We start from the raw sequence: 25768 nt of genomic DNA, 5'->3' as shown, positions 1-25768 counted from the left end.
GGATGGTAAGAAGCCCACCGAAGACCGTCGAAGAGTTTCTTAGTGAGGCGACGAACATCGAGAAGACACTCGAAATGCGGAACCGGCAATTCAACCGCCGTACAAGCTCTACCCCCTACGCAGGAATTCAATCACTGGCCACGGACGATCTGCGTGAGACCATCAGGGCCATTGTGCGCGAAGAACTGCGCAAGGTCCTGCCTTCGTCGCAGCCTCAAGTGGCTTCGATCGCCGACATCGTAAAAGAAGAGGTGCACCGATCGCTTGGAGTTCCTGAGGTGCAACCAGAACCACCGCAGCCTCAGCCGCAAGCGATGAGCTACGCCGCCGTCGCCCGCCGTCAAGGTCCCTTTCCACTACCGCGCCAGGGCCCCGTAACGCCGCAATTCCGTCGACCACCACCGCCGCCGCCAGCACGCCCACCCGTCGCCCAGCGCAGCTACCCGAGGAAGACTGACGTTTGGCGCGCTCCTGACCACCGCCCGCTCTGCTACCACTGCGGAGAGGCAGGTCACGTCTACCGACGATGCCCATACCGAGAGATGGGACTGCGAGGTTTCGCCGTTAACGCGCCGCGTCCACAGCTTGGAGAGCGCCCACGTGACATCGCCGACTACCTCGCCGCTACTCAATGGAGCTCTCGACGACCGTCGCGTTCGCCATCACCAGGCCGCTACCTGTCGCCGCAGCGCCGACCATACAGTGGCCCAGCCCGGGGCCGGTCAGCGAGCCCATATCCGGAAAACTAAAAGCAGCAACCGATGGAGGTGCGGTTGCTGTTCGTCGAACTGACGAAGATCCTCCGCCGCCGACGAAAGCGCCGAAGAAACCATCTCGACGACATAATGACGACGCGCCGCCATCCCGAGGAAGTCAGGAAGCCAAGACTGCACCGACGAAAGACGACTTCACGACGCGACGTACTAGCTTCAATTCAACACGACGCAGCCGTGATCCGACGCCAAGACCCAACTGCAACGCAAGACAAAGAACCACCGACCTCGACGTGCTTCTAGACGGCCACGCAGTCACCGCCTTAATCGACACAGGCGCCGATTACTCAGTCATGAGTGGACACATCGCCGTCCAGATGAAGAAGGTTAAGACTGCATGGGAAGGCCCTCAAATTCGGACCGCTGGAGGACACCTGATTACGCCGACAGGAATGTGCACGGCAAGAATTACCATTCACGACCGGACTTACCCTGTCACCTTCGTTATCCTCCAACAGTGTTCACGAGACGTCATTCTCGGTATGGACTTCCTGGACCAACACGGCGCAATCATGAACCTGAAGTCGAAGTCAATAACGCTGTCGGAAGATAAAGCGATACCGCCGGAGAGCCCTCGTAGTCACCACGCCTTGAATGTGCTCGAAGACCAAGTGAGCATCCCGCCCCGCTCCAGCATTGTTATTTCGGTCGGCACCGAAATACCCGCTGACGTAGAAGGCGTCATCGAAGGCGACCAACGTCTACTGCTAGACCGTGAAATTTGCGTCGCAAGAGGGATCGCTCGACTGCATGGAGGGAAAACTGAAGTGTTGCTGACAAACTTCAGCCAGGAGTTCAAGCACCTCAACAAGGGCACGACGATCGCGTACATCGAGGAAATTCTGGAAACAAGTAATGCGTTTGTCCTCTCGGATTCCGCCGCATCTACCCCGACGACCATGGTTCCCGAACCAGACTACGACATTAATCCAAGTCTCCCAGTGATTAAGCAACAGCAGCTCAGAAGTCTGCTCCGACGATACAAAAGCTGCTTTTCGACGACATCGAGGATTCGACAAACACCAGTCGCCAAGCATCGCATAATCACCGAGGAGTACGCTCGACCACTCCGCCAAAGCCCTTACCGAGTTTCGCCGCGAGAACGCGAAGCTATAAGAGAACAAGTCGACGAAATGCTGCGCGACGACATCATCCAGCCGTCGAAAAGCCCATGGGCATCCCCTGTTGTCCTGGTGAAGAAAAAGGACGGAACCCTACGTTTCTGCGTCGATTATCGTCGTCTGAACAAGATCACGAAGAAGGACGTATACCCCCTTCCACGGATAGACGACGCATTGGATCGGCTCTGCAACGCTAAGTACTTCTCCTCGATGGACCTCAAGTCTGGCTATTGGCAAATAGAAGTTGACGGAAGAGATCGCGAAAAGACCGCCTTCATCACCCCAGACGGCCTCTACGAGTTCAAGGTTATGCCATTTGGACTGTGCTCGGCGCCTGCAACGTTCCAGCGCGTGATGGACACGGTTTTAGCGGGATTGAAATGGCAGACCTGCCTCGTTTACTTGGATGACGTCGTTGTATTCGCCGGAAATTTCGACGATCACCTTAGGCGGCTTGCCACAGTACTAGAGGCCATCAAGTCATCAGGGCTCACTCTGAAGCCAGAAAAATGCCGCTTCGCTTACGACGAGCTTCTGTTCCTAGGCCACGTCATCAGTAAATCCGGAGTACGCCCCGACCCCCAGAAAACAGCTGCCATCGCAAAGTTCCCGCAGCCCACCGACAAGAAGGCAGTGCGTAGATTCCTTGGCATGTGTGCCTACTACAGGCGCTTTGTCAAGGACTTTTCACGCATCGCCGAGCCGTTGACACGTCTAACTAAATGTGATGTTGAGTTCAAGTGGGAAACGCCGCAGGCCGACGCATTTGAAGAACTCAAACGACGCATGCAGTCGCCGCCGGTACTTGCGCACTTCGACGAGTACGCCGATACAGAAATCCATACTGACGCCAGTAGCCTAGGCCTCGGTGCCGTTCTAGTCCAGAGGAGAAACGGAGTCGAACAGGTGATAGCTTACGCTAGCCGGTCGCTGTCAAAAGCGGAAGGCAACTATTCTACAACCGAAAAGGAATGCCTCGCCATCGTTTGGGCTACAGCTAAATTTCGCCCTTATCTTTATGGCAGGCCATTCAAAGTCGTCAGTGACCATCACGCGTTGTGTTGGCTAGCGAGTATAAAGGATCCTTCAGGACGACTGGCACGGTGGAGCCTCAGACTACAAGAATACGACATCACTGTAACCTACAAGTCAGGACGAAAACACTCCGATGCCGATTGCCTATCACGCGCCCCCATTGACCCGCCGCCGCAAGATGACGAAGATGATGCCTTCCTTGGCATGATAAGCGTGGAAGACTTCGCTGAACAGCAACGGGCAGACCCGGAGCTAAAAGGCCTGGTGGAATATTTGGAAGGGCACACCGACGTTGTCCCCAGGGCATTTAAGCGCGGATTATCTTCCTTCACGCTTCAAAACAATCTCCTCGTGAAGAAGAACTTTTCACCAGTCCGCGCCAACTACCTTCTTGTTGTCCCGTCAGGACTTCGTCCAGAAGTATTGCACGCCCTACATGACGATCCGACCGCTGGACACCTCGGTTTTTCCCGGACACTATCGAGGATACAAGAAAAGTATTATTGGCCGCGCCTGACCGCCGACGTCGCCCGTTATGTCAGAACATGCCGAGACTGTCAGCGACGCAAGACACCGCCGACAAGGCCAGCCGGATTACTACAGCCAATCGAGCCTCCTTGCCGACCATTCCAGCAGATCGGGATGGACTTGCTGGGACCCTTTCCGACGTCAACAACCGGAAATAAGTGGATCGTCGTGGCGACGGACTATCTCACCCGCTTCGCTGAAACTAAAGCTCTACCGAAAGGCAGCGCAGCCGAAGTGGCTAAATTTTTCGTCGAGAACATCCTGTTGCGACATGGTGCTCCAGAAGTCCTCATCACCGACAGAGGAACGGCCTTTACAGCGGAGCTCACTCAAGCCATTCTGAACTACAGTCAGACAAGGCACAGGAGGACAACGGCCTACCATCCGCAGACGAATGGTCTTACGGAGCGGCTGAATAAGACCCTCGCCGACATGCTAGCGATGTACGTCGACGTCGAGCACAAGATGTGGGACGCGGTCCTGCCGTATGTCACCTTCGCCTACAACACGGCGGTGCAAGAAACAACACAGATCACGCCATTCAAGTTGGTTTACGGCAGGAACCCGACGACGACGCTCGACGCCATGCTGCCGCACGTCACTGACGAGGAAAATCTTGACGTCGCTAGCTATCTCCAGCGCGCCGAAGAAGCCCGACAGCTCGCCCGCCTGCGGATCAAGAACCAGCAGAGGACCGACAGCCGACACTACAACCTCCGACGACGCTTTGTCGAGTACCAGCCCGGTGACCGTGTTTGGGTTTGGACCCCTATACGCCGACGAGGCTTGAGCGAGAAGCTCTTGCGTCGCTACTTCGGACCGTACAAGATCATCCGACGTATTGGCGCACTGGACTATGAGGTCGTGCCAGACGGCATTTCGCTGTCACAGCGGCGGCGCTCACGACCTGAAATTGTCCACGTTGTGCGACTCAAGCCGTACCACCAGCGTTGACGAACTTTGGGACTTCGCGTAACTGACCTTTGGACTTGATTTCTTTTCGTTGTTTTGTTAATTATGTTTAATAAGTGTCCTTTTGTGTTTCGCTCTCTTATATTTGTAGCATCGGGACGATGGCTTTTAAGAGGGGGGTATTGACACGTGTACTTATATTTATCGGGCGACCACGTTTCGCCGCCTAACAAATCTTATCGCACAGCGCGGGACGCGCTTGCATGTATCCGAAGTTTCTGGAAAGTTATCGATGCTTCTATCCGCAGTCTGTTGTCGCCGAACCTTGTGTTATCTGATTTATTCGCCTGACGCGAATGGTGTAGAACTTTGTGGAAGGCACGCGGGTCCCAGCGATTAGTCTGGAACATTCGACGACTGCTGTATAAAAGCCGACGCGCTTGACCCGCTGAGCAGATTTTCGACGATCGCCGAGCGTGTTCGCCGCTATCGTTGTGCTATAAGTGTAGCCTGTTTTGTGGGCACAGGTTCGCCCAATAAAAGTTAGTTTTGTCGTTCACAGTACTGCTACTGTGTTATTCAACGTCACGACCACGTGACAATATACTAGCATCATCATATAAGACTGACTGCCCTGATGCCATCGGATGCCATCCTTGTCGAAAACCGCGATGTAAAGTATGCTCCTACATGGTCACATCGCAACAGGTTACTAGTACGTCTTCAAACTTTTGTTTAAAAAACAAAGGCGATTTCGACTGCGACACAAAAAACGTAATATACATGCTTGAATGTACGCTCTGCAAAAAACGGTACATCAGACAAACAGAAGGGCCTTCAGGTTCCGCTTTAACAATCATAAATCCCACGCTAACACGTTGCCCAACCTGCCCATCTCAAGACACGTGCATCTTCCTGACCACTCACTTGATAAACTGAGAGTCACGTTGCTTGAATCTGGATTTCGTTCAAATCATGATAGAGAAGCCGGCGAATCCTTCCTTATATATAAGTTTGATACCGTCGCGTGTGGTATGAATGAATGCGTAGGAAAATTGAGTTGCCTGTCTTTGTAGCCCGTCACTGGTCCCTTCTTCTACTAGTACGTCGCTATTCCTCTTTTTCTGTGTCTGTGTTCGCTTGATAACATAGCACATATTGAGCATATATTGACGTTTGGTTGTCACGTGGCGATTGGTTTTTACAATTATTTTCGGTGCGTTTTTATGCTTTGTATTTTAGATGAGATGTTTGCAATCGCCATTGGTCTATACACGTGTCAGCTATCCTTTGAACGGTTCGGATGCATTTTGTTCGCCCATTTTATTCGTTTTTTATGTAAACGTATCTTCATTTGGTTGATAGGCACATGTATATTAACTGTGCTGACACCATGCAATGTATTCTGATGAAGGCCGGACCCCGGCCGAAACGTCAATAAACCGCTTCATACGCGCGTCTACTTCACTGTGAATATTTACCCGGACCCAGAACGGCTTTTTTGCTGGTATATATATATATATATATATATATATATATATATATATATATATATATATATATATATATATATATATATAAACGAGGAGAGGGGGGGGGTTAACCGAGGGTCCTGATTGTTTAGTAGTCATATCATAAGAAGCCTACAAACACTGACACCAAGGACAACATAGGGGAAATTACCTGTGCTTAATAAATGAAATAAAGAAACGATAAATTAATGTAAATTAAAGTGGTTGAAAAAACAACTTGCCGCAGGTGGGAACCGAACCCACAACCTTCGCATATATATATATATATATATATATATATATATATATATATATATATATATATACTGTACTGTGCTCTGACGAAGGCTGGTCCACCAGCCGAAAACGTTAAGTGAAAGAAGTCTTCCAAAATGTTCGTCGTCTCTTTCCTGCGTATGTTACGTCGGGTCCTGCGTGCTGAACTTTGAAGAAAACCCCCACATATATATATATATATATATATATATATATATATATATATATATATATATATATATATGTGTGTGTGTGTGTGTGTGTATATATATATATATAGGTATATATTGTCGGAATTTATAAGCTATTCTTTGTCATCTGTACATGATCATCATCATGTGGGGTTCATATGGGGTTCTTCTTCATCATCGCTTGTGGGGCTGGCTCTCGAGTGTGATCCGTGCTGTGGGCGTGGTCGGTTCGCCGCATCTTTCACGCGGAATAAAAGTCGTGATAACTGCTGCGTCACAAGTGGTGGAATGTACTCTTCGGTCCTCCGTCCCCTGACTCCCCGCTCAACCTCCTGGGGCTTCGATCGGGTCGCCGATTGTGCCAGCTATCCGCCAGCATTTCGCAGGACGAGCCAACAGCCACTTCTACTTCCACCATCTCGACCTCGGCTACCCCAGGTTGGGTTGTCAGAGGGCACCAGCGTGATCCCCATCTGTTTGCTGGACTTCGCGGTGAAGACGTCGAGGATTGGCTGGACGACTATGACTGAGTGAGTTCAGCTAACCGTTGGGACGATGCGTCCAAGCTGCGTCACGTCGCCTTTTATCTGACAGGAGTAGCGAAGACTTAGATTTTCAACCATGAGGTTGATTTCACGAACTGCGGCGCTTTCAAACAGCAGCTCCGCCAAATCTGCGGCACACCGGCTGTTCGATCCGCCCTCGCAAAAAAGACGCTCGACACCCGCAAGCAACAGCTCGGGGAATCTTATACGTCGTACATCGAGGATGTGCTTGCTCTTCGTCGGCGCGTGAACACGGCCATGACTGAATCTGACAGGGTTCGCCACATCCTCAAAGGCATCGGAGCTATTGTTTTCAATGCTTTAGTCATCAAGAACTCCGCTACTGTCACTGATATCGTCGCTACTTGCCAGCGCCTTGACGAACTCGAATCAGTACGGTTGCAGCCAGACACCACTGCAAACGCTACCGCCGACGACCCTACGTTACGAGCAATGATACGCGCAATAATTCGAGAAGAGCTCCAGTATCTTGGCTTAGTCGCAGTGCCTATGCCTTCTCATCAAAGAGGAATAGGCGTCCATGGCTGGTGCAGCGCACACGGACCCTCTAACCCCTAGGGCCCCATCAACGTACGCACAAGTAGCCGCAGCTACTCCAGTCATCGTTCCACCGATGTCTCCAAAACCAACACCGGCCCACATCGCTTCCATGCCTACCAACGCACCTACCCAAACCAGCTATCCGCAGTGGCGTCCTCCTCGTCCCATCTCCTACTACTGCGGCTATCGTGGCCACATAGTGCGTTTTTGCCGCAAGCGCCAGCAAGACGAGCGTCGCGGATATGACGCATACGAACGGGATGACTTTTCGCCCGGAGCTACTTTCCAACGTCTAGGGAGCTTCCATGACAAACGCCGTCCCTATGGTCCACCGCGCGGCCGCTCTCCGTCGCCTACTGTAGCATTCGAGACGGCTCAGACGTACCGTTTTGCGAGACGCCGCTCGCCGTCACCCCTTCGCCGCTCTACGTCCCCACTGAGACCTGCTTCTCAATTCACCGATCGTCGTCCGGAAAACTGAATTATGCAGCTTTTGGAGGAAAAGCTGCATCGAACGACAGGACAGAAATTCCTCCATCGCGTGCGTGCAATATATTGGTTGTAGTAGAAGGTGCACAAGTGGAAGATTTGATAGACACTGGTGCTAGTGTTACAGTTATTCACCGTGAATTGTGTTCGCGACTTCGGAAAGTTACGACCCCCTATGATGGACCTATGCTACTCGCTGCTCAAGGGGCCGCCATTCGACCTATCGCCATGTGCACTGCTCGTATTTCCATCGATGGACTTCTGCATTACGTACAATTTGCAGTGCTAAGTTCGTGTGCCCAGCAGCTCGTATTGGGATGGGATTTCCTTTCTGCGGCCTCCGCCTCCATCTGCTGCGGGCAACGCGTTCTCCACATGACCGACACGACCTATTCACTTCATGCAGATGACGCACCACTTCACTTGCGTGCAGCAGAAGATACCGCGCTACCTCCTCGCCGTCAAAGCATCGTTACCATCACGTCTTACGTCATTGACTGCGGCGACGTGCTCATATTACCATCGGTACGCTGTCTCGCAAGAGGGATAGCCTTTGCATCAGGACTTGTTCGGTTTGATCATGGCTCTGCACTTCTGTACGCTACAAACCCGGCATCCGAAAAGATTATCATCCCTAAAGGTACTACATTGGCTTGCGCCACTGAATCGGAATCTATATCTGTTGTTTCCGTTAAACCAGCTTCCTCTGAAGTTCCTTGTACCGGACGGGCCACATCTCCTTCAGCTCCTCCTTCAGCATCTCCTCCTTCAGCATCTCCTCCAGTGTGTTTCCGTCTTCGTCTGGGATATGTTGTTGTATTCTTGGGGACTTCCTGACTAATAATTTTATGTTGGTGCAGAATATTCTAGGTGCGGCCTTCTTTTTCTCACCTATTTCTGATAACCAACGTTTACTTTCACCTTTTATCTTTGCTTGCACCAGTATTTCAACCATAGACTTTTCCTCCAGGTATATTTACCATTTACTGGCTGCTTCGCCCTGCGGCAATTGCACCTTATTTGCCTGCCTGTGCTCTCAGGATGCTTTCTGTCGTTCGGCGATCGCTCCTCGTATCTCCCTGCTCCACCAGCTTTTCAGTTTCCTTTTTCCTTTCCAACGAACATGTTGTTTCTCTTTACGTATTTCTTTTTACTGAGACGCTCACTATATTCCCCCTCTTTACTTGGACATTTGCCAAGTTCTTCTTTGACTCTAGTGACTATATTTGTTATTTGTTCAGCGTTAAAATTTGGGCTGGCCATTTTGCACTCCTTGCTGTCTTTCCCAACCATATTCAACATTATGGTCACTTCCTATGTTGCTATACCCTTCCTCATCAATGACCATTTCTCTCAACTTATCATGAATTGCTTCTTTCCAGCACAATGCGTTGGCGGGCTAGTTGGTGCGAATTCATAATTTCTTTGTTTAGCGCAAAACAACGAATGACAATGGCAATGATAATGACAAAGGTTTAACTTTCACACATGAGCTATCTAGGGACGGTAGGCTTCCGCTTTTAGATTTGCAGCTACCCTTGCCCGCCTGTTGGATGTACTCGTCACGTGCGCGTAAGAAACATTTACCTTACGCGTCTGTGCACTCAGAGATTGTGAAACGCGCCATTGCTTTGATGTGTCTAGAATCTTCGTTAATGAAATCCTGTCATCACACTGCCAACCAGTTTCATTGCACAGTTAAATAGGCTGCAGGCTGCGCGTTACCCAAGTGTGGTAGTGACGTCAATCTGTGAGGTTTTGCTTCAGAAGCTGAAAGGGAAGCGGCGCAAAAACTGTGTTACACAAAAGAAGAGCTCTGAAGTCGTGCCGTATTGCCATAGAATGGCTCACAATCTAAAGAATATCGTCACTAGACACCGAATTCCGGTAGTGTTTACTGCTCCTCAGAAACTGCCAATGTTGTGCAGCCGTATTTCTAAAACAAGTAACGAACCAGATTATGAAAACCACCACGCCAAGTTTGTAGATTGCAGCGGCGGTGTGGTATATAAGATTCCGTTGTCTTGTGGCAAAGTGTATGTAGGGCAGTCAGGCCGCTGTGTTAACGAGCGTCTTCGAGAACATGAGCGATCCATTCCAATAGGCACAGGTTCCCAATCGGCTCAATATTGGGAAATATGCAAGTGCAAAGCCATGTTTCGTGATACAACGATTTTGAAAAAGAGCCGTGATACCACCGCCCGAGAGTTATCGGAAGCTTTCTTCATACAGTCATTGCCGTCACAGTTCATTAGTGTGCATTCTTTAATCTTGTACAGTGCTGAATATGGTTTTTTTTTATTCTGTCCCATGAGTGCGCTCTTGTGATGGGATGTTGGTGGTTTCTGCACATGGTGCTCACTGCGCATGTTCCTCTCGATTCTGCTGTCTATAAAAGAGGGACGCAACAAAATGATGTCAGTTGAGAGTAACGCCTTTTCCAGGGGGGGGGGGGGGGGGTCGTCTTTCTGGTGTCCGTTGTTTTGCGCTAAACAAAGTAATTAGGGATTCCTTCTGTCATCAGCCAGTAATCAATGGGCAATTGCTGGTTCCCGTTTCCCCTGTGATCTGCCCTTCACACTTAGGCCCTGTATTCGCAATAACAAGGATATGTTGCTCACAAAGGGCAAGCATTGACTTCCCGTTGTTGTCGGTATGACCATCTAAAGCCAGTATGTGAGCCTTCATGTCACTTAATAGAATAATTCCTGCATCATTGCCGGAACCCTTAATATCAGCACTTATGTATTCCACTAACTCTTTATTCTTCTCTGTGCAATCATTTCCCGTCCACAAATACGTTACGCCAAACGAAGTTTTTTCCACTCATTGTACCTGATAACGAAAGATGCTCTTGACATTTCAAATTTACTCTTATCCATTTGGCTCCCTGATGGATGGGCATTCCGACTCCCAGTCCCTTTTTTTACGACTTAGTTATGTGGCATCCTTCTCAAACATAATTCTCAATCACTGGCGGATCTTTCGAGTGCCTAAGGTGCGTCGCTGTAACCGCATACCCCCCTATTTGTTCTTTATTGAACTGCTCCTCAATATCTGCCCACTTTTCATTTCTGCTCCCGCCCTGCATGTTCATGTAGCCTATTGCATGGCAAGCTCACTTTCTTGCTTTCCTCCTTTTTCTGTTATTGACGACGATGCTATTCTGAAGCTCCCTTAGGGGACCTTCATTACTACTTACTCTGGTCTCCTGGGTGCCCATGGGCCCCCTAAAAAAGCAACAGCGCGACCAGCAAGTCGCCAGCCCACTTTTCGCGCAAGCCTGTAATTGAAGTGCATCCCGTCTCGTTCCAAACCACCACACCTACTCACCTCCCTGTTTACTTCGAGAACCTCGCAACATTACTCTCGACTCATTTTCCATACCACTCATTAGCAGCAACTACGACTCTTTGTTCGTGTCCATCACGTACAGGCACCTCTGGCACCGTGCGCACTCCGATCTGCACCTGAGGGGACAGTTCGCGCCAGTCGTCCACCCCCTTCGCCAAGGGCTGGGCTAGTCCTGTCCCTATGCTGTTTAGGACGTAATTTAGCCCACCTGCTACTATGACATGGTTGTGTACGTGCGCATCTTCCGCGAGCTTTGCTTTTGCTCGCTCCATGACAGAACCCAGTGCCTGCCCTGGAAATGGCCCCACCGCCACTCTTTTATCGCATTTCACCCTCTCCACAATTGCTTGTGAGTACTTAGCTAGGTTTGAGTCAACGGCGATAAGCACCATTTCAATCTCTCCTACCTCTCCCTGCTTCCCTTTGTCCTCTTTCGCGTGATTCGGACTCGACGAGGAGCACTGACCCCTGCGCGCTAGCTTTTTGTGTGTGGTGGCCTCAAGGTAGGTGGCGCTCTTTCCAGCTACCTCCTCCACATGCTGCACGCATTCCACTTGCTTTGCTGACACTCCCTCTACGCCAGGGGACTGCGTTCTATTGTTCCGCCCATTCTCGTTCACAATGGCGGCCCTGTTCACCTTTTCCTCGGCTCTTTGAAATGTTTCTTCCACTACCTTTCTGTACACCGCGCTCCCTATTTACCCTATTTTTGAGCTCTTAATTCTACCTGTTTGACAAGCTCTTCCTGGAAAGTCTCCATTTTCTTCAGCCTAGCATCGACATCACCCTGTGTGCCGATTGACTCGATTCCCTCTCCATTCTCATCCGTCCAGCCATCTGCCTTGAGAGACACCCCCGCTTACTGCACGCTTTCCCGGCTTTCTTGTCATGTATTGCACGACTTTTTCTAAATATTATAGTACTATAATACTATAATAACGCAGAGCACGTGACTTCTGGCAAAAACCGATACGCACAGGCTCTAAATCCTTAAAATGTCGCAAAGTAATTCTCACCGATGTTTCAAAAGCAAATCAATGCCGCACATGAGTGAAGTACGACATGTTTTCGCATGTGTTCAACCACGCGGCCCGGCTCTCACTTTCCTACTAAAGCAATATTCCCGATACCAAAGCGCACACAGTAAAACCACTAATAGCTATTAGTCTTGCCACTTCCAAGCTACTATTTAAAGGCTATAAAAACTTACCGTCCCACCCGGTTGCACCTGTTGAAGCACGTGGCGCGAAAGGACGCTCTGACTATCCTGCAAAACCAAATGTACAATAAATACACCCGCGCACTCGAAAAAAGAGAGCGAGAGAGAAGAAAAGGAAAACTACCCAATTGTTATTTAAAAGCAAAAAAAAAGAACCCAGCAACAGAAGCACGCTCAAAGCATGCACAAAATCTTATGATTTCGTCACCTCCACGGAGCCCTGAAAAGCATGTCAATTCGCCGCGAAATTTCACGCCTGTCTCATGGATGGATGGATGTATGGATGGATGTTATGAGCATCCCCTTTGGAACGGGGTGGTGGGTTGCGCCACCAAGCTCTTGCTATTATACGGCCTATTGTCCTAGCCAGGTTAAAAAAAGAAAAGAAAAAAAAGAAACGCGATGAACTCCCACAACCAAATTTCCTGACCCCCTATTGGAAACTTTTTGCTTTTGTACGTCTCTGCTTTTTTCCGTTTCCCCACTTTTCTTCCACCAATCTTCCAATCGCCTCTTACTATTATCTATTGCAGGCATACATACGTTTCCTCTGCTCTCACTGAACTCAAGGGTTTCAAGGAAGCCAGTAGTGCCTAAATCGACCGTTGGGCAGATGTCTTCACATTCTAATGAAACATTCTCCATTGTTTCCCTAGCTTTACCGCAGCAAGCACACGCTTCTTCTTCCTTCGTATATCTCGCTTTACAGGTGTGTGTTCTATGGCACCCTGACCTCGCTACGAAATCTAATGAGCCTCCCTTTTAGTTATCATAAATTGTTTCTTTCCTGATTTCGCTTTCTCTACTTGAGTTGTTACTCATGGCACGTTTGCTTTCCATTGTCGCCACCCATGAGATTATTTCAGCCTCTCTGATCTTCTGCTTAACGTATTTGTAGCTGTGTTCCTCACCCTACAGGCCGCATACTAGCTGGTAAGCTCCTAGTTCTTTTCCTCTACTGCGGATCAATGTTTTTCCTGTACAGATATCTCAACACTCTCCCTGTCCATTTACTTTGTTCCATATTCCTCAGTCGCTCTTCATAATCAATTTTACTGCGAGATTCCCTCACTTCAAAACTAGTCCAGCCCATATCACCCTTCACAGCTTCATTTGTAGTCTTCCCGTGAGCGCCCAATGCCGGGCGTCCGGTTGAACTTTGGTTCCCATTGAGTCGTGCTTGTGCCCCTGATTTCAAGCAAACAACCGCATTTCCAATAGTAAGTCCTGCAACCATTACACCTTTCCACATACTCCGGAGCACCTCGTACCTATTGTATCCCCATAGCGCTATGTGCTTCAGTATGGCTGCATTTCACTTCCCCTTTACTGTTATTGTTTTTTCCGGTTTTCCATGTATCTATTGTCTTCGTTTATCCATATACCAAGGTATTTGCATACTTTTACCCGAGGTATTTCCTGGCCCCGTATTGCAACTCTCTGTTCCCTGTTTTCATCGAATACAATAACACCTGATATTTTGACACTAAATTTCAAGCCTAAGTTCTCCCGTCCACAGATATTAGCCCCACGTGATGGATGGATGGACGGATGGATGGACGGATGGATGGATGGATGGACGGATGGACGGATGGATGGACGGATGGATGGATGGATGGATGGATGGATGGATGGATGGATGGATGGATGGATGGATGGATGGATGGATGGATGGATGGATGGTAGGAGCGTCCCCTTTGAAACGGGGTGATGGCAGTTGCCACCATGCTCAGATTTTTATTTTGCCTTTAATTTTTATTTTTGTCTGTGTTGTGTGTTATTGAATTGAACACGGAGGTGCAAGCGCCATCTGACGGTGTTGCAAGAAACCCAGCGGCGCGCGCAAGCGGGACCAGCAGCAACGCCAGGAAACCCGAGAGGATACGAAAGCTTCGCTTTCGTCCTCAGAAGCCAGATTTGTGTTGCAGGCTCGAACGCTTTTCTGCTAACATACGGAGGCGTTGAAGCGAGCAAATACGCGGTGACTCCGTGGGCCTTGAACTCGAGGGGCGCCTTAAGGAAAACTGCTTCTTTTGCCAAATGCCCGTCGAAGGAGCGTTTGGTAGAAGGGGCGTGCTGCTATTTGCGAGCGCCAGCGAAACGCCGCCGGCCTTGGCTGCGGGGGGACGCACTTGTTTGTGTGGAAGTCGTGACTGCATTATTAGCGTTTCTTGTGCATCGGCACCCACTCCACTCGTTTGGCGTCTTGGAGCCCCACGATTGCCTCCGAGCTGTTACGACGAAACAAATTGGTTTTCTCTCGTTTCCTGTCCACTGCAAAAGAGTAAATCGTGAAATGGGGGAGACAAGCTCTGATCGGAACGAATTTCTCTTTGCCAATGATTAATGTTGTTAGCAAAAAAAGCTCCGTATGGCTTACCAACTCGGCCAAACGTCCGTTTTAACAAAAAAAGCTCATGTGAACCAACAGCGCGAATTGACCAGAATTTTAAATGATAAAGGAGCAGAAGAGTGCTCAACGCGGTAGAGCCCACCCACATCAATTCCGCGTGTGAGGTCGCGAGCCAACGCGACACTCGGCATGGCGATCTCGGACGAAGGCAGCGCTTGAACGCCATTGTTGCGTCAAAACTGCCAGTCATGCGAGTTTATCGAGCCGGCTGGTCAAGCATAATAATATGTTTTATTAAGCGTAGACAAAATGTCCGGTATGTCGACAGTGCTTTTCAATATAAAGCAATTAGAAGCCCGCTTGGCGGTTCTCGCTGCCATCCGCGGCAGATCATGCGCCTGAAATCGTGACGGTAAAATCCGCGTGCGTGCTCACGTTGCCGCCGCATGCTGAATATCGCATGGCTAAAGGCGCAATTTCCCCGTGGTTGCTGCGCTTATTCGAGCCACACCTCCGCCGCTCTATCAGTTAGGATGTGCCAGTGGCGTCTCGTAGCAGTCGACGCATCATTAGTTGAAATGACCAGTGCCAGAACACAAAAGTGGACAATACAGGTCCATTGCTCACAATGAGCAGGTCACCACACGATTCCATAAAATTGGCCCCAGCTACTATGCACCAAATGTAGAAAATAAGACTAAGAACACTAAAATTTCTATGCCGATGAAGCCAATTGCATACCGGTAGCAGCAAGCTGGATAAGCGTCTCGCTTTCTTGTATTCTTCCTAATGATCTCATTTGTAATGAATTAACTAAGCCTTTTTCATCACTGTTATTAAACATAACGTTTCCATATGACCCGCCGTGGTTGCTCAGTGGCTATGGTGTTGGGCTGCTGAGCACGAGGTCACGGGATCGAATCCCGGCCTCGGCGGCCGCATTTGGATGGGGGCGAAATGCGAAAACACCCGTGTGCTTAGATTTAGGTGCACGTTAAAGAACCCCAGGTGGTCAAAATTTCCGGAGTCCTCCACTACGGCGTGCCTCATAATCAGAAAGTGGTTTTGGCACGTAAAACCCCAAATATTATTATTATTATTATTAACGTTTCCATATGTGAAAATTGAGTGCTACAGTGAATTAAAAACATCAATTTCAATTCTCGCGACACGCTCGATTTTTTCGCGTGCCAAAGAAAGTGTGCCTAGCGCTTGAGAACACGTGGCATTTGTTAATCTCTGCAGGCTCCCACTAGCACGGGGGAAGCTGCGCAAAAACCATGTCGCAATCAATTCAGATTGATGCTTACGTAGTCACTCTAGCATCTAATATTGACACAACTTACTTCTGTGTAAGTATAATTAAAATTAAATTTCCTGTAGTGAACTTTGCAATGTAGACACACTGCTCCTTAAATTTTGTGACATTGTCCGTGAATGCCTGTCGAAGTACGTGCCCCAAAGATGTATTAAACCGAACCAAGGACACCCTTGGTATAATAGAGAAATAATTCAACTCACTCGTCGCATTAAGCGGCTACGTAAGCATAGTCATTCCAAGTGTAAGGAAAATGTATATTTATTCAACACGTTGAAGTCTAAATTAAGAGCTAAAATGCAAGAGGCTAACAGCTTTTACTTTAATAATACCTTGGCTACATTTACGGAAAAAAATCCATCTAAGTTCTGGAGATCAATTAGTCCTGCATTTTCTGTACCTTCTTTCTTTATTCTTAATGATCAATCCTGCTCTCAATCTGAAACTATAGCCAATGCCTTCAAGAACTTCTTTAAATCTGTTTTTTCTACCGATAATGGCACCAACCCCCCATTTTCCGCGTGCCGCAATCTGCCCTCTCTTCCAAATCTTGATGTGACCGGAGTACATAACCTCATATTAAAACTTGATGTAACGAAAAGCCCAGGCCCAGACGGCATTACAAATATGTTCTTAAAGAGGTACTCGGAATGGTGCATGGCCTAAACGGAATGGTGAACATGGCCTAAACGTGAAAAATAAGCAATACGGTCATCTGTCAACTTATTGTCAGGAATGCGGCTGTGCGCCGGTGTATGGATCCTGCCGGGTTCTTGCGAAGCACAAGGATAAAGGTGTGCGAGAGATTATTGGGGCTCCGGCTATCTGGCGGAATAGTGATACGTGTGTTGGTGCCCCTTCGGTCGACGTGTTAGATAAGGAGACGGCTTTTTTGGATGGTTAAGATTTGGATGAGGTGGTGCCACTGTGCAATGGGTTATATAGGTGTATTTCCTGAAAACCAAGTTGTTGAAGTTAGCGCATTGTGGTGTCGTCTCCCTTCCGTCCTTGTTTGCTGGCGCTAAATATGCTTTCAGTTTACCAACACGCCCAACAAATGGCAATGCTGATAATTAAAATATTTACCAAAATCATTATTAATTTATTAATTAAGCAGAACGGTAATTTACGAGATGGTTCTTCAGGTTGCTGCAAACGACATGCTGTTTATTCCATACGCAGGCATAGCTTCCGTTATTTCTTTATTATTTTTTAAATTAGCAGAATAATAGCTGAGAAGCCTTATTTAAGCTTACACAGGTAACGTTACCGTAGAAGTTCAACGAAAAAAGAAAGAATTAAAAACAAGGTGCGAGACACGATTTTAAGACGTCCGGTGTTCGGTCGTCAGAAGTCTGACGACCGCACATCGTAGGTCTTCAATTTAATCTTGCGCCGTGATTTTTACACCTTTCTTGCTTTTTGTTCTTTAGTTGAATAGCTTGTCTAAGGTTAGCTGGACACACGGTATCCGCCTTAGCTCTAGTACTAAAGAGTACATGTTGTCCAAATTGCTCGGCGTCGTTTACCCTGCCTTCCGTATGTTATAATGGAATGGTGGTTTGGCACAGGAAACCACAGAATTTATTTATTTATTTATTTATTTATTTATTTATTTATTTATTTATTTATTTATTTATTTATTTATTTATTTATTTGTGCAATACTGCCAGCTGCCTTCTGGCAGCCAGGGCAGGAGTGGTTAACAATGAAGTAATAGCGCTTCACTAGGCGCACATACATTTCAGAACAAAAAAACAAAACCAATATGAACCCCGAGCACAGCAAGGAGCGGAGGTTGGCGAGGGCCAGGGCTCTCGTGGACCTCCACGCCAGAGAAGAAGGCGCCGTCTACGTGGCCGCGGCGGAGTATCGAGGGAGCAGCGAGGCATACGCGGTGGTGGCTGTCGGGGCATCGACGGGTGCAACGAAGACCGCGGCGAGCGTACGGACTCGAGAAGCGCACCGGGCGGAGGAGGTGGCCATCGCCTTGGCCGTCTCCGACCCCGGATGCACTACAGTGTTGTCTGACTCTAGAACGGCAGTGAAGAACTACGCCAATGGTAGGGTATGTAGTGAGGCCGCGCGTATACTGCGCAAGGCCGAAGACATCGGACTCAAAAGTACTGTAGTAATCAAGTGGTTTCCGGCCCACATGGGCAGTGACGTGTCAAAATGCAGGAACGTGAACCACAACGAGACGGCCAACCGCGCAGCTGCAAGCACGGCCGACTCGGAGTGTTGGTCGCGGTGCAGTGCCAAGGACAAGATGACCACCTTCAACGAAATAGTGAAGTGGTACAGACTTAACAGACAGACTATGCCGCCACCTCACCCGGGGCTTACTCGGAAGGAGGCAGTGTTATACAGACAGTTACTGACGGGGTTCCCGCTCACCCGGGTGCTAGCTGAGCACGTGTGTCCGAGCATGTACGCGAGTGACGTTTGTAGACTGTGCGCGAAGGAGAGAGCCACCGCGGCTCACATCCTTTGGGACTGTAGCGTAAATCCGCGAGAAGCCAGCGAGAAGACGACGATTCCGCCGCAGACGGAGGCTGCAACGAGGAGCTATGATCAAGAGACACAACTCAAGGCTTTCCAGCAGGTCTCGGCAGCTCTAGAGAGGCAGCGACCGCGCGAAACCGAGGAGAAGAGGGGCAGCACCCCCAGGAAGGGGGCGGCGGCCCTCTCGGACCCGCGGAACAAGCGAGGAACCAAGACCTCGAGGAGCACAATGCACGAGACTGACGTAGTGGCCGCGTCGCGGTAAAAGCTTCTCCTCCTTGCTTGGAGGGAGCCTAACCGATTCTGCAGGCATTTTCAATAAAGTTGTTCTCTCTCTCTTTTAATACAAAGAGATAAAAGCATAAAGAAAAGAGCAAGCAGCTTTTTGAGCACGAAGATTCCTTTCAAATAACAATCCGAAAACACGGGCCCGTAACGAAAAGCAACCATTTTGTGAGAACTCTACATTACACAGAAAAGGGTCACAAATTAGTTGACAAAGAGTGTACTGAAAAAAAAAATGTTATGACAGGAGTAAGACCACATAGTGCGCGCCGTTTATATGACGCAAAGAAAATCAGTGCAGCAAGTCTTATAGATTACACAGGGTCAGGAAGGGTAGCTAAATATGATTCAACGCTAGTCAAATGCGTTACTCGTAGCGGCAGTGAATTCCACTGTGCGATAGTTCGTGGGAAAAACGAAAAGCGGTGCGCCGAAGTTCGTGATTGTGGTACGAGAATACTCATTTCATGCTTTAGTCTCGTGTGCCTTGACTTTTTTAACTGCATTTATGTATCACATTCCCGTTTTGTATGCTTGTTCACAATGTTATACATCATTTTAATGGATGGAATTTATGGCGTGAGCAGAGTGTTGGAAAGCCTGATCGAACATATTAAAAATATTACCTTTTCCTCTGTCATTTCGATGACCAGCGATTTCAGACGTCCGAAGTCTGGACGCCATGCTTCCTGAAAATTCTATGCGGCAGTTCAGTAGTTTTCAGAACATTGGGCATCGCGGAGAGCCTTCATTTCGAGCATCATGGGTCTGCGTGCATCTCTTTACGGCCGCTTCTTGCCGCACCATCTCCTGTAATGCAACGCGTCAGGGGCGGCTGTTCTTCGAGGCTCTTCATTGCGATAGCACTTAAATGAACACTCCAGGCGCATCTTTGCTGTCGGCGTGATGCTCCGTATAAAGTCGAAGGGCGATAGCGCCTTTGCGTACGCTGCATGCGCGAGCGAAAGCGTTTCAGTGGATCACGGCTCAATCTCGCGCGTGCAAGGGAGGAAATCGGAAGGAAGCGGCCCGTGGCTCGTCCGGGGGAGGGAGCGGGGGGGGGCGACGTTGTACCACGTATTCGGCGGCCACGTGCGTCACATCCTGCAAGCGATCTACGGTGAGGTGCGCCGACAACCTCTCCTAGGGTGGCTAGAAGGGAAGGTGTGAATACCGGCGGCGCTTTCCTTCGGGCGCGCGTGACCCCCTTGCGCACCGATGCCACCAGGGGGAACGTGGCGCTGCTGCTCGCGGCGTGGTATAACGGCGTGGTACTCCCGCGCTGGCCTGCGCCCTCCGCTGCCAGTTGGTCTCGTCGCCTGTTTTGGAGTGTTCCTCCCGACATTCCGTCATTCAAGGGCGAGACGCTGTGGACCACCAAAGTTATGTTGAGCACCGCAGCGACGCACGGCTAGTTTATTACATTGCAGGTTATGTGGCGAGAAGGCGTGTTTTGCCCACACATTGTGAAGACTGCGAAGCACCATAAAGGCAATATCCCCAGAGAGCTTCCACCAGAGGCATCCAAAGAGTGGGACCTTGAGGGCCTTTTATATCCTTCAGAATCGTTCTATAAGCTGGACACTGCCCTTGAAAGCAAGCTCGCTCGTTTATTCACTGTAACACCCGCCGTGGTTGCTCAGTGGCTATGGTGTTGGGCTGCTGAGCACGAGGTCGTGGGATCGAATCCCGGCCACGGCGGCCGCATTTCGATGGGGGCGAAATGTGAAAACACCCGTGTACTTAGATCTAGGTGCACATTAAAGAATCCCAGGTGGTCAAAATTTCCGGAGCCCTCCACTACGGTGTGCCTCATAATGAGAAAGTAGTTTTCGCACGTATAACCCCATAATTTTTAATTCAGTGTAACACGCTAGCATGCCGAAGCTGCGGCCGAGATTTTGCAGTCAATTGGTTAAATGTCACAGATTGGTTGCCTAGACCATTCTGCTACCCTGACAGCCTCAGTTATACGTTTTTATTGCCTCACAAGGATTCACTTTTTTTTAAAGGTGTCAATCAGCAGAGCAGTGAGAGGAAAGGGAAAACACTGAAACCTTGTGTGTTGTAAATTTTTTTTTTTGCTCACTTATAAATAAACGATTTCATGACCAGATCTGTTGCTTCACTGTCTGCAATCATAGTAAATTCCTTATATGAGCGTCAAAATGACATGCCACAGGTCTGCAAGCGCAGACAAAAAGTGGTTTGTAAATACGTCCAGACTTTATCAGGTAATGTCTGCAGTTTACAGGTCTTACGGCACGCATAGGGTGATTGACTGCTGATCTCGAGGACGACGGTCGCATTTTCAGGGAGGCGATATGCAAGGCGCCCCTGTGCCGTATGATGTCAGTGCGCTAAAGAAACCGAAGTGGTCGAAATTATTTCGAAGCCCCTACTAGCTCCTAACACCCAAAGTCAGCTCACGAAATGCGCACAGACAAAACGCGTTTGAATCTCAATACAGTGCGAAGTGGGCCCGTAAAATTTCACAGGAGTAATGATTTGGGCTGACATAGCATTATTTTCATGATAAAGATTCATTCTTTGACGCTCGCAGAAAGCGCGGGATACCCGAAACGGGCTCACTTTAACTTCGGTGGTAGAGATGCAGCAGACGCGAGGCTGGCGAGGCGCTCATTTCGGCTGCGTGCTTACCCCGCCTTAGTCAACAGCGCCGCCCCGCGGCATCGGTGCGCTGTGGGGTCACGTTTGTGCCGCCGGTATTCACACCTGCCCTGCTAGCCACCCTACCTCTGCGCGTGCTCCGCTCTTGCCGCTCAGTTTGGGTTGAAGCGAGCACGAGGGTCACTTCGCCAGCGGCCGCAATCCCTCGCGGCAGCGTTTTGAGAGCGAGTGTCCGCGCTCATCGAGCGGGATGTGTTCATCTTTGCCTGTGCGCGCCGACACCATGCTTGTTAGTTTAGTTCGTAAGCGAATGTTTGCAAGTTTACACGGCCGACCGAACTACTATCCTTACTTTGTATAGCTGTCTTTTACTTTGCTATTGCAATCGATGATTCGCCTTTCGGGTGATACTGCGATGTTTTATGTGCTGCTTCTAGCTCCTTTTTTAAATCTTAGTCGTGTAAAATGCGTTTTTAAGATGGTTAAAAAATTATGGGGTTTTATGTGCCAAAACCACTTTCTGATTATGAGGCACGCCGTAGTGGAGGACTCCGACCACTAACCAAATGCAACGACCAAATTTCGACCACCTGGCGTTCTTTAACGTGCGCCTAAAGCTAAGTACACGGGTGTTTTCGCATTTCGCCTCCATCGAAATGCGGCCGCCGTGGCCTGGATTCAATCCCGCGACCTCGTGCTCAGCTTTTAAGATGGTTGACTAGCGCTGTAATGACTTAGCGCTTGTGCGCACAGATTTCAAGTATATGTACATTTTGAAATGTGACAGACAGACAGGCAGACAGACAGACAGACAGACAGACAGACAGACAGACAGACAGACAGACAGACAGACAGACAGACAGACAGACAGACAGACAGACAGACAGACAGACAGACCGAACAGACAGACAGACAGACAGACAGACAGACAGACAGACAGACAGACAGGCGGACGGACGGACGGACGGACGGACGGACGGACAGACAGACAGACAGACGGAGAGGTGGATTTATTCGACATCATGATTACACAATGTCAGGAACATGGGCAAAAAGCCGAAAGAGCGCGGCTTGACAAAGGCTCATGTTCCCTTAAAATACAGGCTACTTCATTTGCACAGATCTACGTAAAAAAAGCGAAAAAAAGATGTTTCATAACAGCTAATATTAATACAAAAACAGCACTTACAAGCAGAGTTCACGATTCAATTTAATAAGTTGTACAGATCTATTACAAAAGATTTGGCCTTCAGCGATTAAAACATAATACAAAAACAGCATTACAAGCATGCTTTACGATACAGGAATGTGAATGAGCAATCCGAAGCAATAATCATAAGATGACAAAATGAAAATGATACACAAATAAATCACATAGAATTGTCAAATGAGTTAAGTAATGATGGCAGTCTGCAAGTTAGTAACTGTGCACCGTAGTTGGTTCGAGTTTTCCGAACGTATCATGTTTCATTATGCCGTGTATGGTAATCGTTAGTATTTCTTGTGAGGTTAGATATCTCCTGAATCTAATTGTTGCCTTGTTTTTTTTCTTTTTTGCTGTCTCTACATCGCTTAAATAGTAAATCATTGTAGATGGAACTTATGGTTGTTATTCGAAGGGTGCTAAAAAGTAGTTCTGTGAGAGCTAGGCACGGTGCGTTAGCAATAGCACAAACAGCTTTTTTTGCAATATCAACAGCTGTGTTGTGTTGGTACTACCTCAGACCAGGTGGCAATAGTTCATCTGCAATAAAAATAGCTAATTGTATATTAGCACTTTAACGGTTCATGCATAGAGAAACGTAATCTTGTTAATATGTCAACACCTCTGGCAACCTTTTTGGAAATGAAATCAACTGGATTATTCCAGGTTAGGGGTTTATCAAATAAAGCTCCAATACTATTGCCGCAGGGAGCAAGTTCAATTATAGAAGTACCTGTGATGAGGTCGCCGTTATTTATGGCATTCTTATTTCTTGCTTGAAATAGCACCCCTTTAGGTTTAGTACTGTTAACGGCTAGCTTGTAGTTAGGTTTCATTTGACTGAGCTCTATTTATGTAGATTATTAAGGGCGTGATTGCACAGTTGCACTAGCTCACTGGCATTAGAAGAGGCAAAACACAAGCTAGTATCGCCAGCATAAACAATGAACTTAACGGTCTCATCAATGCTTGTGATGATCATTATTGTAAAGATTAAACAATAAGGAACCAATGATATTTCCTTGTTGTATCTCAGAGTTAATTTTTATGGCTTTAGAGGTATAAGTGTTCATGATAACTCTCTGGTGGCGATATTGTAGGTACGTTATTAGTAAATCACGAAATGCTCCCCTAAAGCCGTGGTGTTCAAGTTTCTTTATTAATGTCTCGTTGTTAATGCTGTTGAACGCTTTAGAAAAGTCAGCGAAGACCCCTAGGGCTAAAAGCTTGTTTTCTATAGCATTCAAGATTACTTTTTTGGGTTAATAGTGCCAACTCTGCCGACTGACCCTTGCGGAATTCAAATCGAGAATTTTCCAGTATCTTATGTTTTTCAGAAAACGTATTCATTCTATAAGTATTTAACTTTTCCACGCCCTTTGAAAACACCGGGATTATAGATATTGGTCTGTAGTTCGACATTTCCTTGTTATCGCCACCTTTAAAGATGACACTCACTATTGCTAACAGCACTGCTGACTACAACGCGCGTTATGTAAACCAGTGTCGGACCACGCAGCCCAAAAAAGGAGCCCTCCTTACACTTAATCTTGATGGAAGGCTCCATACTGTACAATAGTCCGTTGAACGCTGCCTTTCTTAGCAATGGTACCTGCCGACGTCGGGGCTTGGAGCAACTCGATGTCCTGGACTCAATATTGTCAGGTTTGCCACACATACAAAGATAGAAGCACCCACTGCCGTTTCATGCATCAGTTCGTAGAAGGCATTGTTTTAGGTCAAGTACGTGTTGAACAGGCGTAGCAGGCTTCGGAGCTTCGTCACGTCAAACTGGTTGGTTCATCTAAGGTCGGGTTGTTCAACATACGATTGCAAGATTATACTGCAAAGTCGACTGGCACGCTGGTAAAAAAAGAACATACGATGAAAAACACGAGTAGTCATCTCGGCGGACGTCCTTGACTTTCCCATCAAGCCTCGAGTGTTTTTCACGTGGGTCTCAGTCCAAGCTCAGTAATGGCGTAGCATTGGGAGCACTCCAAAAGGCATTTTTAAGGGTGTCTCACTGAATGTACTTTTACAAAACCTGTTGCTGACTAGTGGGTTCATGACTTGAAAACAAAGCTTACGGCAACAGAACTGCTTGTTGGCCTAGTTGGTGCTTGCTAGAAGACATGTTTTTTTGCCGCAATGGAACACTCACAAAGGAAAACACGTAAAGGCAACACGGGCGGCACTACGGCGCCAAGCAGACGGAGACAAAGTGAGACACAAACGACATATACGGGCGACAGCTTCTAAATGTTTCTTTACCAGAAACTATGCAATATTATACATGGCACCTAAGTGAAAAGTAATCACAGTAGAGATAAACCAACAGGGGTGATCGACAGTGGCGTAGCCAGAAATTTCGTTCGGGGGGGGGGGGCTCACGTTGCAGGTGGGCCTCCTCCTTAAGAGGAAACATTAGGTCGGATGCTCCTATCCAAATACATGTAGAAGGAGAATTCGTTTTTCTCGGCAACCACTGCACCAAATTTGACGAGGTTTGTTGCATTTAGAAGAAAAACCCTGAATTCTAGTGATGTTTGTTGCGAATTTTCTATTTTGGTCGTCAATATTCTATTGAAAAGCGGCAAAAAACGAAAATTTTCAGAAAACGAAACAATTAAGTTTACAACTCTGTAAATCAGCAATGAAAATTGATATGACAATGCTGTGAATTGCACATAATAGTACATCTACAGCGGGCAAAATTGATATGTTACACATGAGACTCAAAAAATTAAGTGTTATGGAAATACGGCTTTTGCAGAATCCTTGTACATAACATAACCAATTCACGTAAGATACAAATTTGACATATAAAATTTGTCCGCTTTGAATGGTGTAATGGATGCCGTTTGCAGAACCGCGATATCTGTTCTTGATGCAGAGCTATTAATTTGTAAACTTCGTGCTCGTATTTTTTTTTTTGCGAACTTTGGAATTTTTAA

The 25768-nt window shown here is 48.0% G+C and overlaps 1 protein-coding gene across 1 annotated transcript in view; it reads right to left on the bottom strand.

Annotated features, from left to right (window-relative positions):
• Window positions 1-25768, bottom strand: part of LOC126526721 (uncharacterized) — a 418451-nt gene that overhangs the window by 340225 nt on the left and 52458 nt on the right. Inside the window, exon 2 of the mRNA XM_050174576.3 lies at window positions 12507-12563. The gene's annotated coding sequence lies outside the window, so the exon portion shown is untranslated. The remainder of the gene's footprint in view (window positions 1-12506; window positions 12564-25768) is intronic.

The sequence above is a fragment of the Dermacentor andersoni genome, chromosome 8 (assembly GCF_023375885.2).
Source record: "Dermacentor andersoni chromosome 8, qqDerAnde1_hic_scaffold, whole genome shotgun sequence".
Lineage (NCBI taxonomy): Eukaryota > Metazoa > Arthropoda > Arachnida > Ixodida > Ixodidae > Dermacentor > Dermacentor andersoni.
This window is presented reverse-complemented; position numbering and strand designations above follow the sequence as displayed.